The following is a 16,974-nucleotide window of genomic DNA, read 5'->3' on the forward strand; positions in this document are numbered from 1 at the left end:
CTGATATCCTCCGTTTGCTCCTCTTCTTTGGCATATATGTATGGTCTATAAGTATGGCTCCGACAACTTTGCTTTGGCATATATTACAAGCAACGTTCATCTTGCTCTGATATGGCTCTCCGATGACTCCGATGGCCCTATTTGCTTTGTTTCCGCATATTTATGATATATATATATATATATATATATATATATATATATATATATATATATATATATGGCTCCTCTGGTGGTGCTTCATGCTCTGTTAGCTCCTCTGATGGCTCTGTGCGCTCCTCTCATCTCCATCTGCTCCTCTTTGGCATATACCGATGGCTCTATATATATTGCTCCTCTTGGCTCCTCTTGCTCCATCTGCTCTTCTCGGTCCGTCTCCTCTTGGCTCCTCTTGTTCCATCTGCTCCTCTCGGTCCGTCTGCTCCATTTGCTCCTTTGGTGGCTCTGTCTGCTCCTCTCGTCTCCATCTGCTCCTCTGGCCTGGCAGTGTCTTTCAAAGACCTCCTTGCATATAAGTCTGTTTCCGCATATATATATATATATATATATATATATATATATATATATATATATATATATATATATATATATGGCTCGGCTATCCTGATGGCCTTGCTCCTGTCTCTTCATGAATCTGCTCTGCATCCCCTTGGCTTCATGTCATCCTCTAGTATCCAGAATATTGCCATATTGACATCAATGACAGCCTAGGTCAACAAACATGTCCATCAGATATATAACATTTCTCATGATTTACATTATGTAATTCAATATTTACTATATGCCAATATTTTAAAGATATATTTTATTTGGAATAAAAATTATATTTTATATATATATATATCTATATATATATATATTTTAAAAATTAATATAGTAAAGAAAGGAAAAAGTGAAAAAAGAGATATTTAATATAATATAATAAAAAAATATTTAAATGTGAAATTTAAGGTAGGACGATATTTCTAACTATCTATTATATTTCTTTTCATTTGACAAGTTTAGAATAGGAAAGGTGGTGAGGTTAAATAATTTTATATTAAAATAATAACTATATTAAAAAGAAAATAATAATTACATTTAAAGTAAATTTAAATTTATATTAAAATTAATTTATTTTGAAATCATATTAATAAAATTGTTAAAATATATTATCATATTTCAAAAATATAAAAGATTTGATTAAAATCATATTAAAGGAAAAATAACAAAACAAAAAACATCAAGATGAAGTTGGGCCAACAAAATCACAAAAAACATTTAGATGAAGTTGCACCAACAAAATATTAATGAGGAAGGCACAAGTTGCACCAACAAAATATTAATAATGAGGAAGCCACAAACTTGAAATCTTTAATAATAACAAATAGAGTAGTCTAACGAGGCCACAATTTTGCTCGAAAAATAATGGAAATTCTGGCAAGATTTTGATTAAAATCTGATAGAAATTTTGGGAAATCTGAGTTACAGCTGTCAAGCTTCAGGATTTTGGGTACCCCAATGGTTTTTTATGGTGTTGAATCCATTTCCACCATCAAAAGACAATTTAAGCAATCCTATGGTTGGATTTTTTGAAATAAAAAATGGTACAAAAAATTGCTTTCCAAGCAAAATCGTGATTTAGTTCCTAGATAGTAAATGTGTTATTCAAGATATAATCAATCAAGGAACTGGAAATGCTCCTTTGATCATTTAATCGAGGGATAAGACCAGGTTGTATATTTGATTGTATTGTCATGAATTAAACATATCAGATTAAAAACGATTGGGATATTGTCGTACTCGTCTTTGTAGAGCTAATCTTCTTTCCTCTAACTCAATGTCTCGGGAAATAATGGCCCAATTCCTAGCACATTATTCATTGGAAAGTGAATTTTTCAAAATAAAATCAAGCAGAGAATGAGCAATGTTAGTTTGATCATGGATCCAAAAGCCAAGGTTAGGTTGTTCTGGAGACTGAATTGTCATGGAACTAATGAGATTTCAAAAGATTGAGGGAACGAATCGTTCCCTAGTATGGTTGCCAAAAAAGATGTTGATGTTATTATAAGATTAACAAATCAACTCCCTCGAATATCGTTCTCACAACGAGATAATGAGACACTAGCTCATATATGAAGGGGTGTGGGATTATTTTATGTATTTTATGAATTTTTTGGATTTTTATCAAGTGTAGAAAAACAAAGTAGCAATTAAAATAGTTGTATATACATTAACTACAATAATTACAATTGAAATAAATAAATATGCAACATATAAATAGAAAATTCAAAATGAAAGATTAGACAAAAGTAACGAACTAATCAAAGCCCAAGGTTTTGTACAACATAAGTTGTTATAATTACAAACAAGGTAGTAAGCTAATCAGGATTGGGGCAACAACCTTGTATCATGTAGAGCATAAACTACGAAAAATAAATAAGTAAACTATTGAGAAATAGTATAAAACAAATTAGACATAGAGAGGTATATAAACAGGTATTTGATGAATCAATGGCCGATTTTTATTGAAATGAGACAAAGTACAACCAAAATTCTAAATTCAATCCTTTGTGAAGACTTTTGACTAACCCAATCATAGACTATTGCAATGTAAAGCTATCATATATAATAATTCGAGCAAGAAACAAGAGTAGCAACAAAATGAAATCCTTCAAGCGAGTAAGATGTGGGCAACTTGTTTTTCTGCAAATAACTAGTTGTTAGCACTGGCAATATATTAGCTTGACCTTCAAACAACAATAAAAATAATCAGAAAGACACAATATACCTAAATAATAATTAGTAATTTCAAAGGAGTCACCTAGCTTGTTGCCCATAGATGATATAGATTTGTTGTCACCATCGGGATTAGCTTCAGAGTTTGTGAGAAACTATAAAAAATAATAAATAGAAGTTATAACATACCTCTCCCTCAACAATTCTCCTTTTGCCTTCATAGATTTATCCTCTTTTAAGAAGGCTTCAAGCAGTTTTGGTAGTTTTTCTTTAGGCTTAAAGATTGAATTAGTTGGATCTTTAATCAAAGATGATTAGATAAATAAGAGGAGAAAATTTTAAAGGTTGTTAAAATAATTAAATTAAGACTAGACTCTAATAGGTGGGACCCTCTATAATCCATTCGATCAAGTTTCCTCTTTATTTTATCATAAATAATCATTATGTGTCATTTATCTATTGACCTTTTTCATTTCAAATCAAATTGTTGGTTGTAACATATAACACAAATAAGAATTAACCATCACAAATAAACAACCATTGCATAAAATTGATCTAGGTGGATATTGGTGGCCACCTGCCTATTCCACTTGGACCCCCACCATTGTTTCTTTTAGTTTTTCAATTTCCTTATTTGTAGCACAATTTACTAATTTTGGCAGTTTTTCGAGTCCTCAACTTCTGGAGTAGTTTTGAGGCCCTAAACGATGTTTTTTGGGAAAACCAGGACCAACATGGGGCATGGATTGTTGTTGGTGTTGTTGGTCATTCAAAATTTGTATTCCTCGGATAGATCTTTCTAAAGAGGTATTGTGCTCGTCAAGCAGAGATTGTATGCCACAGTTACGACCCCGGGAAGTTGATGTACCAATTTACCCAAACTGGGCCCATAGTTTGACGCTTCATCTCCTAAGGTTAGGTTTTTGGATGTTTAGGGTTTTCCATTGTTTCTCAATAATAAATAGGCCTTTGAGCCTCATTGTAACACAGTTCAGAGGCATGTAGCCACCACATCTCTTCTCAGAGATAAGCTACCATCGCCCAAGCTAGTCTTATTTCCATTCTATTTGTAAGCATATTTTAGTATTTGATATTAATAAAATGAAGAGTTATTTCTACTGCATCTCTGTATTTATGGTTATAAATGTAATTTGTTGCATTCCTGTTTAAATCTGGATTAGTGGTATCAGAGTGGTCTGCTCTTTCTTTATTTTACTTTGCATGTCCCCAACGAGGTCGGGATATAAGGAGTTAGGGCTCAATCTGGTTGAACCTTTGCAACATCAGCCTTGCAAACCCAATTGGCTACCCATGGGGGAAGAAAAGAAAGAAAAGGGGGTAGGAGATCCTATCAAAATATTGCTCGAGGAGGCCCTTGAGAAACAAAGGAACGCGATGATGGATAACTTTTCCCAGATCCTTCAACGGTTTCCCACCGACAACGCATCCACATCCAACAGTCACTCTGGAGGCTCCACTCCTTTTAAGGTACAAGTAAACTTTGACACTCCCATATTTTAGGGATAAATAGATGCAGACGCCATAGATAAATGGTTAAATATTCTAGAAGGATATTTTTTGTTAATGATTTTTCCAGTCGAGAAAATATTACTTTTTCTCTTCTCAAAGTTGCCCCCCACGTCAAGGACTGGTGGGAAACCTACTGTGAGAAGAAGGATGAAAGTACGACCACATTGTTTTCAGCTGCACCCACTTGGAATTCATTCGTGATTGCTATCAAGGAGAAGTACTACCTTGTCGGGAGCTATGAGGATAAATACATAAATTGGACAACACTGCGACAGGGAAGGGACCAAGATGTGTCGGATTTTACCAATGTTTTTCATACCCTTCGCACGAAGTTGGGTATCAAGGGTTCTGAGAAACATTTGGTATTCAAGTACCGCGGATGCCTACATAGGTACATCTAGGATGAGATGGAGTTCATGGACATCTCCTCACTCGGAACAACGCACCGATACGCTGTCAAGATCAAGCAAAAGTTTAAACAGAAGAAGTGAGACTTTGGATCTGCGAATCCGAAGCAAGGGAAAGGTGCCCCTAAACCACAAAACAAAGGACAAAGCCAAGGTAGGGCGACCTAGGACAACCCTCCAAAGCCGCAATAAAAGAACAACACCGTGAAGCCAAAGAAGGACACGGGAAAGTGGTGTGAGTTCCATAAGAGCTCCACTCACAACACAAGTGTGTGTCGCTAAGCAGTCACTGGTGGTCGAGCTGAAGGCTTCAGAATTAGATTCATGTTCTGACTCTGAGTTAGAACTCGACAAGGGGAATGACAAAGGGAAGCAGATTATCAATGTGGATCCCAATGCCACTATTGCCACCACGAAGATCCAAAAGGAGGAACCCGAAGATCTAGCGGAGGAGGAGCACCTCTTCTACTCCCAGATGTGGGTAAAGGGTTCCCCACTACAATTCATTGTTGACAGCGGGAGCCAAAAGAACCTCATTTCAGCAAAGGTCGTGAAGCGGCTGGGCTTACCGACCAGAACACATTTGTAACCGTACACCATGATGTTGCCTTCCATACAACATCAAGCCCTTCATGGATAAGGTATTGTGTGATGTTGCTCCCCTTGATGTTTGTGATGTATTATTAGGCCAATCATACTTCTGGAAGCGACATGCTGTGTATGAGTCAAGGCCACACATTGTTATTGTTACTTTGGGAAATAAGTTTTACAGGACACCGGAGGTAGCACCGCCTACCGCCATCTCTTTGGTTACTGTAAAACAATGCAGTAAGTTCATTTCCAAAACTGGGAAATTTGTTTTCTTGATGATATGCCCTTGGGGAAAGAAGAAGACGATGGCCATGACCTCCAGACAAGGCCCCTTTGCATGATAACAACAGATGGACAAGGTTGTGGAGGAGTACGAGGACATCTTCAGCTCCCCCACAGGGGTGCGTCTACACTGTCAGGTCAAGCACTCCATTGATATGACCCTAGGTGCGTCATTGCCCAATGGACCAATCTATCAACTCTCCGTTATGGAGAAAGACGAAATCAAGAGGTAGATTTAGGAGATGTTGTAGAAAGGTCACATCCATCCGAGTTCATCGCCCTGTGGGAGCCCGATCATGTTGGTATAGAAGAAGGATGGGACTTGGAGACTCTGTATTGACTATTGAGCGTTGAACAAGATCATTGTTCGAAATAGGTACCCGATCCCATAGATTGACGATCTTCTTGACCAACTCAAGGGGGAAAATATTTCAGCAAAATCAACTTGAAGTCCAGATATCACCATGTACCAATCGAACCCTCCGATGTGTGGAATACTACCTTCAAAGCCAAGGAGGGCATTTTCGAATGGTTGGTTATGCCTTTCGGATTGATGAATGCTCCTGCAATGTTCATGAGGCTGATGGATGACATATTGCGGCCATTCACCAACTCATTTGTCGTGGTATACTTGGATGACATCCCGATCTTCAGTTAGATTTGGGAAGAGCACCTACACCACATCTGACAAGTTCTCCAAACACTGTGGCAACACAAGATGTGTGCCAGTTTGGAGAAATGCACTTTTGGCATGACCTAGTTTGAGTATCTGGAATAAATTATTGATGAACGGGAGCTGCATGTGGATCCAGCCAAGATCCAAGTCATTCAGGATTGTCTAGCCCCAACCACTTTGACAGAGCTCTGCAACTTTCTTGGTCTTGCAAATTTCTACTATAGGTTCGTGTTGGGATTCTCTCATATCGCTTGGCCCTTGAGTCAAGTCACCAAGGGAGGAGCAAAAGAAAAATTATTTTTGTCTGAATTTCAACAGAAGGAATTTATAGAGTTGAAACATCACCTCTGCTCTGCAGCAGTGCTCACATTATCAGACTTGCAACAACCATTTGAGATTGAGACAAATGTCTCTGACTATGCTATTGGGGCAGTCCTTACTCAACAGGGGCATCCAGTGGCATATCATAGTGAGACACTTTTAGACACAATCCAGAGGTATCCAAATTATCACAAAGGGATGTATTCCATTGTGCAGGCCTATCAACAATGGAAGCATTACATTTTGGGGAAGGAAACGGTCATCCACATAGAACACCGGCCCCTACAGTTCATACAGACACAAGAGAAGTTGAAAAATGATCTCCATCAGAAGTGGTCCACATACCTCCAACAGTTCCATTTGAATATCAAGTATAAGAAAGGCAGCATCAATAATGTTGCAGACTGCCTCAACTGATCACCGACCATGGCATCAACCACCGTGTTCAACTCTTGTGGGCACGAGACTTCTGATTGGATACTTCTATACAAAAGTGACGCAGAATTTGACCACACATACCAGATGCTCTTGGAGGGTTAGAAAGTTCCAAATTTTCACCTCCATGATGCCCTGTTATGCCACTTGGGACACGTTTGTGTTCCTTCAAGCGAGAGTGCCAAGATGATTTGGGAAGCACACTACAGTTGGGCTGCTGGGAATTTCGGGGTCGAGAAAATAGTGGCAGTATTGTAGAAGTATTCCTATAGGCCGAATCTTTGACAAGATGTCGAGAAGTACATCAGATCTTGCACTTCCTATGTCACTGCCAAACCGACCATCAAGAAGCAAGACCTTTATACTCCGCTACCTACCTCTAGTCAACCTTGTGAATCCATCTCCATGGATTACATGTCGGACCTTCCTTCTACTAAGCATGGAAATGACTATGTTTTTGTGGTTGTTGATAGATTCTCGAAGATGGCCATTATGGTGGCCTACAAGAAGAATATCATAGTAGAAGCCACTGCTAAACTCTTATTTGAAGGAGTGTGGGTACACTTTGGGATCCCACAGTTTATCATCTTAGAGCGGGACAGCAAGTTCCTCAGTACATTTTGGACAAGTATTTGGTCAATGTTAGACACCAAGCTCACTAAGTCCACAACTTTCGATCCCCAAACTGATGGCCAGACAGAGGTTGTCAACAGGATGGTCGTACACATTTTGCGCATGTACAACTCAAAGCATCCATGCACATGGGATGAGAGCCTTCCCTATGTCCAACACAGCTATAATTGAGCTCTTCACAGCTTGACGGGCCACAACCCTTTTCAGGTGGGCTTCGGATGCCAGCCATTATCTCCCAATGATGTGACCATACCATTTGCATCTACTCAAGCAGGTTCAGCTCATGTCCAGTCCGAAGCCGAGAAGGAAACAAAATTCATTGAGCACATATGAAATTTCCGTTAGCAGGTCCACAACATTCTAGAGAAATCAAATGCTAAGTAGAAGCAACAACATGATCAACATCGGGCGCCACACAAGTTTCAGGTGGGCGACAAAGTCTGGTTGCATTTGCGGAAGGAATGCCTTACCAAAACCTATCAGAAACTCAAACCACTCTAATATGGTCCTTACACCATTACCAAGGTTGTGGAAGACAATGCAGTTGAGCTCAAAATTCCCCCATTCCTTAGCCTGCACCCAATGTTCAATGTGGACCACCTTCGACCATACTTCCCACCATTGCTAGACACATTAGGCATTACAGAACAACTCACACATACAGAGTGAAATCCAGATTGCATGGAACAAGCCATAAATGATCGGATCATGGACACGTAGATCAAGAACACCCGAAAACAAAGGATCCAACTATATCGAGTTGTCAAAGCAGGCCAACTCCTTCACCAGGGCAAATGGCTCACTAGGGACCAAGTTCAGCAAAAGTTTCCTCATCTCATAGAGGGAGCTAAGTAAGGTTCTGCACAGGTAAATATCTGCACACTACGTTGCATGCAAAGCTCCACACACTGTTTAAAAACTTTAGTTTACATGTCTTCCTTTCAAAAAAAGGAAAAAAATCAACGCCATGTGTTCTTAAATGCTTAATTGATCTAGATTTAAATAGGAATGCAAAAAATTACATATATAACCATAAATACAAAGTTGCAATAGAAATGACACTTCATTAATATCAAATACTGAAATATGCTTACAAACAGAATGGAAATAAGACTAGCTCGAGTAATGGTAGCTTATTTCTCAGAAGAGATGTGGCGGATACCTTCCTTTAAACTCTGTTACAATGAGGCTCAAAGACCTATTTATTATTGAGAAATAATGGAAAACCCTGAACATCCAAAAACCTAACCCTAGGAGATGAAGTGCTAAACTATGGGCCCCATTTGGGTAAATTGGTACATCAACTTCCCGAGGTTGTAACTTTCGCATACGATCTCATGCTTTTCTTCTATTGTTACTTTATGTTCATCATTGCAGTGGAACATAAAGGAACAATAGAAGAAAAGCATGCACACATAGAGACACTAGGATTGGTCAAAGATTAGGGAAAAACCCACTACGAGGAAAACACTTGTAAATTATTCTTCTTCTTAGATCGTCATCAACTGATTCAACAAAAGAGAGTACAATGATCCATATCTTCATCAATGCAAGAAAACAACTAGAACATTCATGACATGACCATAAACATGCTTGTACTAAAAAAACCTGATTCTAAGGATTGTAATGCACTGTCACTAACTATAGTCATATGCTAAATACGATTGTCATTGAGTGGAATATTCAGAATACTGATACTTTATCTTTTAGTCCGGGATGCTCCCTTAGACACTCTATGAAAGCATCTAAGACTGACCTGGATGCTCCCAGGTGAACTACATGCAAGCGTTTGGGGCCAAATTGGACTGCGGAAACTCTAGCCTCCCAGACGCTCCCTTAGACACTGTGTGCAGGCATCCAAGAATTCCCAAACGCTCCCTTGACCATACCCTGTGATCATCTATGGAGGAAAATCCTTAGTTATGAGCATGCATACGAGACTCAAAAACCCTAAACATGTGCAAGCTTCATCCATGTAGTTTCAGACCCTTTGCGCAAGCTTTCCTCCAATAGACCTGTGCGAGCCAACCAATAGAAGAGAGAAGAAAGTGCTTGATGGTTGTGTCCAAAATGAGCTTGACGTCCCTTCTATTTATAGGCTTTCGTGAGGGTCCATTTGATGTTGAGGCTGACTTGTCCAATTGTATATGTTTATAGGGACGACCTAATCCAATATACATGAGTAAATAAATAAATTCAAAAACCAACTTTTGCTTGTCCAAATAAGGTGTTATTTAGGTCAATTTTGGTCCTCTCAAAAAGAGGAATCTATTGAAATTAAAATTTTCATCATACAAGCTATCCAATGTGGAATTTGACCGTAGTTTCATAATTTTAACACTCCTTCTCAACTTGGGAGAATTCCACCTTCCAATAGTTGTCCATCGATCAATATTCCATCCTAGTATCTCAAGTGTCATCACATATCATCATTGATCATCCATTTCATGTAACAGTCATGCCATACAAATCATCAATGTACATCCCAATCCATCCCTTGCTTATCTCTTGATCGTCCTTGTTCATATGCTGAATATTATTGAATCTAAAAGAATAAAAAACTGTTAACGAAGGGGAGCTTAAGCTGCCACCCTCTATTCATCAGGCTACTACCCAGTATTTCTATCAGCAGGCTACTACCCAAAATCTTTGTCAGGGGGCCACTACCCAAAATATCAGTTAGCGGGATACTACCCGAAATATTAGTCAGTGGGCTACTACCCAGAATGTCTATCGGTGGGCTACTACTCGGAATATCAGTCAACAAACTACTGCCCAGAATATCAATCATCGAGCTACTACCTGGAATATCTATCATCGGGCTACTACCCGAAATATCTATCATCAGGCTACTACCCATAATATCTGTCAGTGTATCATCATTGGAGAGCATATCATCAAGGAGCAGATCTCAACTTGGAATCACATTGGGGAGCTACTACTCAACCCAAAATCTCATGGGGGAGCTACTACTACGACCCCATATCGAGCAATATATAATATAGGGGATCTACTACTCATCCCATCATATCGTGTACTGATCTTCCTAGAATGACCCTCAATAGTCATGTGGTAGAACACCTACATCATAACCCTATCTTGGGAGAGATACATGACTGACAAAAGGTAAGGATCTCATGCCCCCAAGCCTCCTCACCCATTGGCAAGACGAAGAGGGATAATACCAACAAGCCCAACTTGTGGATATGATGCCAACTGAGGTATACTCTGCAAAGACCAAGATAGGGTGAATTACTACTTCAACCCTATGGGTAACAGATAGGGGTGATACCCTATTCTCTAGAGTTCCCTCAACCCCAGGAGCCCTCTATCTCAATTCCACACCCTCGGAGCTCAGATAGGGGAGGAAGAGAATGGCTTAGTGTCCTCAATCAACGATGTTCTCTATAGCAACATATTTATGGTAATCATCATGTCTCAATAAAAATTGTTTCATGTTCATACATGACATCAAATCAAACATCATGTTAGAAAATAAATAATCATATAAATCACAACATGATACCATAATCATCCTCCTTCTCAAGGAGGTGCCAATCACAATCCTAATCTTATCTCGAATAGCTGTATAGGTTCACTAAAATTATTTCAACTATATTTATGGGAATCTCTACCAATCAAAACCCATTCTTTATCATCAAAATGTATCAAAAAAAATTCTCAAACATCTCTTCAAATGATTCTTCATTCTATTTCATAGCTTGTTATGCTAGAAACATCATACTCAACCTCAGTCATGCTACATACCTCTCATCAAGATATCATCGCAGATTTCATACGAAGGCAACACTCACATGTGCTCATCTCATCAATAATGATCCCAATCATCATCGACACATCCATATAGTCATATGTCATAGGAAGAATATCTCACACCAAAAATAAATTGTCCTATGCAAGTATCTTGAAGGGTGCTAGGTGGAAACTCTATGTGAATGAATCGACTCAGGCTCTATGCACGTCATGTATGTATATAGACAGATGTTCAAAAAAATAACATCTATGCTTCAATCAATTGTTGGTTTCCAAGTAAAGTTCAACGATATCTCTTCAATTAGGGTGTCCAAGGATTCACATTTCCTCTTTTCAATACTACTTAAATAGCTTCACAACATAGATTATCTTTTCCCATTTTTTAGAAATTGATTCATCATGCCATGATTCATCATCTCAAACTTTAGAAGCCATCCCCCTCTTACTTAGATCATCAGAGGCTCATTACCTGTCAGGAGTAGACCATTAATGTATTAAAACCAAAACCAAAATCAAAGTCATACCTTGAAACACCTCATCCTGGCTTCACTCGATAACAAACAATGCAGGCATATATGGATTTCATGCAATGCTCTTTGCAAACATAACATTTTACTAAACCAACTTTCTCAAATTTTCATAAATAAATATTGTACCATCAACTAAGTCAACTCATCAATATCACAATATCAATTATTTAGACCAGGTGACAGGTAGAGCTCACATCGAGTCTTGACTTTATTATCATCTATCATACAATATCAATCAAGTCATTCTCATAATCATAATACAAGTCATATTTGTCATAATATAAGTCATCATAAGTGACTATGATCATATATCATTCTCATCAAGGAAAATCATCAATCGTCAAATCAAATCATTAGACATTAGGACAAATCCAGATTTTCTATCGCAGAGAGATATATAGTCCAAAAAAAATTCTCAATATCAAGTCAGAGTTCTAAATCATTGTCAAGTGTCATATCAAACTTAAAACATTTCTTATCTATATCTGTCAACCAAATATCCCATGTCACAAATTTCAGTGGTTAAATCATAATGTAATATCTACATGCTTATCTTGGTCACCTGCAAACACAAGTTCATATTATAGAAAATATCTAAACTTTTCTTGCTGACAGATCTTTCTATCTTCATATATGTAGGACTGACATGCTTCAAGTGGACATCTTGTTTCATGCACAATACTTCACTTTTCTATGATCAATAGTTCAACTTCATAAATCAGTTCAGAGACAACTTGATTCAGAGCTCAGACATCTCCAAAAAACTTCGGATGATGGTCAACTGTAGGCAAGCCCTGGAAACTTCCTTAAGGTTAGCATGGGAGTGCCTTTAGCTTCCTAGATGCTACCTTGGCCTTAGCATACGTGCATCCAGGGATGAAATCTACCAGTTTTGTGCCTGTGTCTGAAACATAAACCCTAATTTTGTGTGAGCTTCAGATATGTTACTCTGCTACAATTCAATAATTTCAGAGGCACATAAATCATACTTCAATAGTACAAAATGTAAATAGTAATATGAGTAAGAATCTTGAGAAGAGATTCTCCCTCTGACTGGGAATCTACTTCATTCATCTTCATTCATGTCATCAACCTATCTCTACTAGTGTCACGAAACATTAGATCTGTTATATCATAAACATATATCTATCATGGTCATCAACATCATGTCATCAATCTGTCATCAAGGTTTAGATTTGAATGATTAGGGAAACAGGTAGATGTGACATCATATCTCAAGGATCATGAAAAATAACACTTTCTATCATCGAATTTTACCATATTCTAGAGTTAATCATCAAATCAAGACATGACCATTATTACACTTCTATCACCGTGCTTATCATTATCAACAATATCAAGTTAAGTAATTCAATAAAACTGTATCAAAACAACGAGAGTTTCAACCCTTCCATGAGCATAATATTATCATGTATAAGAATTAAGGAGCTAACCTTCTATATGAAATCCACCATGTCTTATGCATATCAAGTATCAAGAGTATCTAGAGTCAAGGTGATAGCTTTCTTTATGGGATCAAAATATTTGACATCAAGTATATCAAAGATCAACATAGAATTCAAGAAGATCAAAATATGTTCAACATCAGGTGCACCATTTCATCATAAATTAAATCACCTTCATATGCATGTATGTACTATTTGAGAAGGAGATATTCTCTATAGGGTTTAATAGCTAAAACATAATAGTGAAACAATATAGCATGGATACCTTGAAATATTCAAGTACCTGTGCACCTTCTCATTAGACATAGGCAACTTGTAGTGCTTTGTCATCTTTGGCACGTAGTGCCTCTTTATCCTTTCCAAGCTATAGACACCTTTAACTACATTTCAAATGATCCTCAAGAAGGATCCACTTATCACAAGTCATCAAGGAGGTTAGAAACATCCATATACTTAAATACACATGCAGGAAGTACATACAATAATCATAATAATCAGATCCATAAGTATAAACAAAAGCAAGGACATAAGGAAGCATCATAAGTCAAGAAATACTTATCTTCAACGAGAGGTGATCCTATTCCTCTTGAACCAACCTTCAAGAACCATCAATATCCATAGTCCATATACCATGTTGCCTTCAATTATCCAACCAATCCTAATAGGGATTATCCCATCTAGGGCTTCATCAAATATTTCACAAGTGCTTGAGCCTCTTTACATTGACCATACTATATCTCATGTCTTTTCCATAAACTAGGGTTTTCTCTCCAACCCTAACATCATAGAATCCATCAAACCATAATAATCAAGTTGCCTAGGGTTTTCTTCAAACCCTAGAATTAGTTTAGGTCTCCACCATCCTCTTCTTGCTTCTATCAGTGGTGTCATCATCGGGGTGATCTCCATGGCTTTTCTTCAACCCAGCTCTGAAACCATGTTAATTTTTCATAGAGCTACATTGTTCTTTTCTTTGATAATTGCATTTCTTTATTAACACATTAAGTTCACCCCAGAACATTATAAAATTCTTAAGATTTACATCATTATTCATCAACATATGCAACTATGTAGAAAGAACAATATCATCATCATCAATGCAACGAAACATTAAGGAACAATAAAAGAAAAACATGCACACGTAAATACACCAGGATTGGTTGGAGACCAGGGTAAAGCCCACTACGGGGAAAACCCTTGCAAATTCTTCTTCTTCTTAGATCATCATCAAATGATTCAACAAAAGAGAGTATAATGATCCATATCTTCATCAATGAAACAAAACAACTAGAATATTCATGACATGACCTAAACATGCTTGTACTTAAAAACCCTAATTTTGGGGAATGTAATGCACTGTCACTGGCAGTGGTCAACTGCCAAATATGACTGTCACTGAGAAAAATAATTGGAATACTTATAATTCATATTTTTGTCTCGGACGCTCCCTAAGATACTCTATGCAAGTGTATGATATTGACCTGGACGCTCTCAGGAAAACTACATGTGAGTGTCTGGGGCCAAACTGGACTGTGGAAACCCTAGCCTCTCGGACTGTCCCTTAGACATTGTGTACAAGTGTCCGAGACTTCTCGGATGCTACCTTGACCATACCATGCGAGCGTCTAGGGACAAAAATCCTTAGTTACGAGTGTGCGGCCGAGACTCAGCGCTGGCTTGATGGGGCCTGACCTAGGTTCAGAGTTATTTAGCCAAACAAATCCCTGTACTACTGGCCCTTTCGGAAATAGCCCATGGAGCTCGGGCTGAGGTCTCACCCGAAGCAGTATGGGGGGATGCTGGAACCAAGTTTCCACACCCTTGAGACGTCTAAGGGGTCGATTTAGTCCAACTGTGAATACCTTCACACAAGTTACTTCGCGTACTTTCCTAACCCACGAGGCCTTCGATCCCTATTGTATTTTCCTTCACACAACCCTAACCAGGGGTTGTGGAGCTTTCATGCTGCTAGAGCAGCGATCTGCGCTATTTCCCCAAGTTACACGGTGGATCTTACTTATCTTCTTATAATATTTAGGTATTTTGGCGTAAACAGATACTTTATCTTATATTCACTTATTCAACATATTCATGTAAGTCCACGCAGCAAATAAATAATAACCTTACAATTCATGCCCAATATACTTCAAAGCATAAAACAAGAAATGATACACAGAAATAATTTAAAACTTCTCTTTATTATTGCTTCAATCGGTTATAGACTCAACCTGCCCTGCACACTCAGCTATAGGGGTCCGCGCACTCAGCTGCAGACTACTAGGCCTCTGTGCACTCAGCTGTAGAGCCTTCTCCTACTCTACAACTCACCCTATACTTAGATCAAACTCAATTCATTGTCATTCATTCCATTCTATTTTTTTCATTCTCTTTAACTTAGAGCCTCGTTTTATTTATACAATCCCATGGTCCACGGACCATGGGTAGATCTCTCAAGCCTACATTACATTACAAAAATGAGGGTGGACAACCCTCTGAATCATTTACAATGTTCACGCTCTGTACCCACACATCGCACAGCCTTTACATTAGACTTAGTCAAAACTTGGGCTCTAAGCCGCAAAACCTGCTTTGGGGGATCTCGTGCCCAACGGGCCCCCAACACAAACATCATGACTCACACGACAGTCACTCTGTCAGTGCGTGATATTCGCATGGAGACCTCCCAACTCTGATCGGACCGCTACAAGGTCGGAACACATTGAGTGGCTGCCTGCTGTATCTCCTGGACACGCTGTTCGGAGACCGCGATATCTAAATTGCTTCCCTGTAGTTGCTCCTGCTTCCCCTACATCTGTGGGAGCTTGCCTTCAATTGTTGCTATGATAATGAAGGCCTCATCGATCCAAGGCTAGACGCGCACCTTCAGAACCACTTCTCTATGTCGTGCTGCATCTACCTGCTCTTTAAGCACTTTGGCCTGTTGCATTCATCTGAGCCTCTATGTAAGGGCCACCGTCTGTGTGGTCCCTTTAACATTGTGAACGTGCCTCTGTTTCTAAGTGTTGTATGTTCGGGTCCTCCTACAGAGTGGTGAGGACCTCGAACGATTCTTCCAACATTTTGGTGCAGTCCTTTACTGCACTGCTGATCTCCTCCATCCCCGACGTAATGGCGTTGGCGCGTTGTTCTCTTACCTCGAGAGGAGTTGAAGGCTGCGCCTTCAACTGCAGTGCTGCGCCTTCAACTGCAGTGCTGCTATCTGGAGGTTCAGCTCCAGCTAAACCTTGGCTATTTCTTCTCTCACCTCACGCACCCTTGCTGCTAACCTCTGGATGCGCGCCTCTGTTGGTGCTTCTGCTAGGATGGCTAGCTCAGGGACCATCTAGCAGGCTTCTTTAATTACCTGTACCATCTGCCTGTTATGAGACATGACCTCATTGCGCTGCAAGCTCAACTACTCCATGTTGATCCTTTGTTCACTCAACACCTGCAGCACGCGGCTCTCCCTAGCCTGTAGTTTTGCAATAATCCCATCCTGCAGAACATAGAGTGTCTCTCGAGGGAGAGCAGCCATGTTGATCCGTATTCCTTCCAACGCACTTACCGTAGGCTTGTCAGCCTCATTTGCTGTAACCAGTGCCCCTTCTGGCAGC

Source organism: Pinus tabuliformis, chromosome J (assembly GCF_031772625.1).
Source record: "Pinus tabuliformis cultivar Carrire ecotype Pingquan chromosome J, CPIR1, whole genome shotgun sequence".
NCBI classification, from domain to species: Eukaryota; Viridiplantae; Streptophyta; class Pinopsida; order Pinales; family Pinaceae; genus Pinus; species Pinus tabuliformis.